Source organism: Megascapheus bottae, chromosome 1 (assembly GCF_031878675.1).
Source record: "Megascapheus bottae isolate mThoBot1 chromosome 1, mThoBot2.hap1, whole genome shotgun sequence".
In the NCBI taxonomy this organism is placed as follows: Eukaryota; Metazoa; Chordata; class Mammalia; order Rodentia; family Geomyidae; genus Megascapheus; species Megascapheus bottae.
In genome coordinates, this window is record NC_143509.1 from 69500126 (window position 1) to 69502580 (window position 2455).

The following is a 2455-nucleotide window of genomic DNA, read 5'->3' on the forward strand; positions in this document are numbered from 1 at the left end:
ACAAATAATGAAACTCTACTTCTTAATGCTAAAATAGCTAACCATATCAAATGAGAGTTAATGCAAACTATTAAAGAAAGAGTAAACCGCTAGTGCCCGGCATTCAGACTTCCATAGCATACTTCACAGTTCCGGCCATTTCAGGTGAGTTGTTGTTTGATAGACCAAAGAAAAAAAAAGATTAAAAAAAAGAATTAATTTTGTTAGCAAGTATGAAATAATTTTCTGTACTATTTGAAAGAAATGTGTTAGAAATAAATAAAATGGATGTTTATCTTAAATTTTAATCATTCTTATTAAAAAATAAAACCGTCAACCTTTAAAAGGAAAACACTTGTATATTTAAAATAACATGTTTGGAAAACTGAATCACATTTTTGGTTGTCAGCTTCATGTTTTGCTTTTGGTAGAATTATCTTTGTTTCTTCTTTTTACATCCCAATTATAAACCCTGGCCATATTGACTTCGGTAGTAGTAAACTGACCTTGAAGAAAGTCAAGGTCTTCCTCAAGAGAATCAAGATTCTTTGTAGCAGTAGATAAATTCTTTTCCAACAATGCCTGAGCTTCATCAATATCATATTCAAGCATTACATTAGCCCCCAACCACAGACACACTTTATCAGTAGGAGGAACCGAAGCTTTGCAGGACAGGTTATCTGTCAATAAAAATCTGGTCTCCCCTTGAATCGGGGGACTCTTTTTTTTTTTCTTTTGCATGTATTTTAGAATTTCTGAAGTCTGCTTAATTTCAGGAATCTGACTTTTCAGTCTTCTTTTCTTTTGAGCAAGGTTGAGTTCCATAAATTTATACTTCTGATATTGTTCATCCAGCTTCTTAAGTATTGTATCTGCAGTCCTCATTCCCAGGCTGATTCATGAAGGAATCTACATCTTCCACAAACAAGGCTTCAGGAATCCCCAAGTGAAGCCACCGCCTGGCCCCTGGAGCCACTTCTTCAAAGGCACCACGGTCCTTCGCAGCCTCCATCTTAAGAAACCGAGCTCTCGATTAACTCTGAAAATTTATTTTTTTAACAAAAACTATCAAAATGAGATAGAGAAAGACTCTCAAATATGAAATTTTAGCAACTTCTTTTTTAGACTTTCTCTAAATGGAAGAACTAGAAACTGGGGAACTATAGCCGAGTTCACTTAGCTGATAGGGCCTCAACAATAGATTCACTTTCCTTCATTGCTACAAGAGTGGGAAACAAAACACGCAGTTCTATGGTAACTTAAAAGCAAAGCCATAGGAATCAGAAAATGAAGTGCTGAAGTCAAAAGATAAAAGAAAAGATAGGGATGTCAGTTGAATTTAAGTGTGTGGTGGGAAAGAATAGGGAGTAAGAACATATGAAATGTCTTACAGTACTGTAGTTTGCTCTGTGAATTTTACAAGAAATGGAAGTTGACATAGTCCATTACCTAGAAATAAAACACATTTTTAGATCAAACAGCCATTTTTCATAATGTCACAAAAGCTCAACCAACAAGAAAGCCACATATGAATGGAACAAATGGATTTACTTAATTCTTCTTAGGCCAATTACTCATTCATTTCACTGGTTAGTGAGTAGAGATTGATCTAATTAGGAGATTGTAATAGTAAATGAAGTGATGCAAATAGAAAAAGAAAAAAAATCTATGCCATTGCCCTGGCTTCAGAAGGTGACCCATGTCACATGGTATTGTCCCTTTCTACCTGGATGTTTACTATGAACACAAATCTAACATTTTCCTGCTTTTCTTTATGGTCTAGAGTTGTTCTCCTTTTCCAGAAACTGAATAGTTGCAGGTTTATCTCCTCTCTTCCCATTCCTTTTTCAGAAATAATCAGTGCCTACTGGTTATTCCCAGAAACCTGGTTTTTGATTGGTCTTATGAGGTGAGGGAAAGGCTCACTGGAGTGTCACAAACTGTTCCAGGCCTGTATTTGCCAGACTTTGGAAGATAAAAATTCATCACAAAAATAGCCATAGTACTGATCCCTACTGGATTCTAGGAATCAGCATTTTTCTTATCTTGAATATGTATTTTATCAGTCACAATCACAGTTAGATGCAAGGTGAAAAATGCAACCAACCAACTTGTTTTCCTATAAGAAAAAACAATGTGACATAAAGCATGCAGGTTTGGGAACTTTTCCATTTGAACCTAAATATGGATGTGGCTCTGACATTTAGGGACTAGTTTTGGGTCTTCAAGCAGCTATGTCAAATTTCTGAAAAGTAATGAACCAAACCCTGGTACACATCTTATAAAGTTATATCTAAATAATTGCATGGAAAATGTTTAGAAGGATTAGAAGAAAATAAAGACTCCTAAATGTTAGGTATTGTTATTATTAGCTGAGAAGCATTGTGTTGATACTGAGTCCACAAAGCTTGTTCCTAGTAACCCCTTTCACTTTTTAAAAGTATTTACATATATAATTATAAATTAGATCACATTC

General features: G+C 34.8%; 1 pseudogene; it reads right to left on the reverse strand.

Annotated features, from left to right (window-relative positions):
* Positions 1–389: 389 nt before the first annotated feature.
* LOC150069402 (prefoldin subunit 3 pseudogene) lies at positions 390–991 on the reverse strand (annotated as a pseudogene).
* Between the last annotated feature and the right edge of the window lie 1464 nt (positions 992–2455).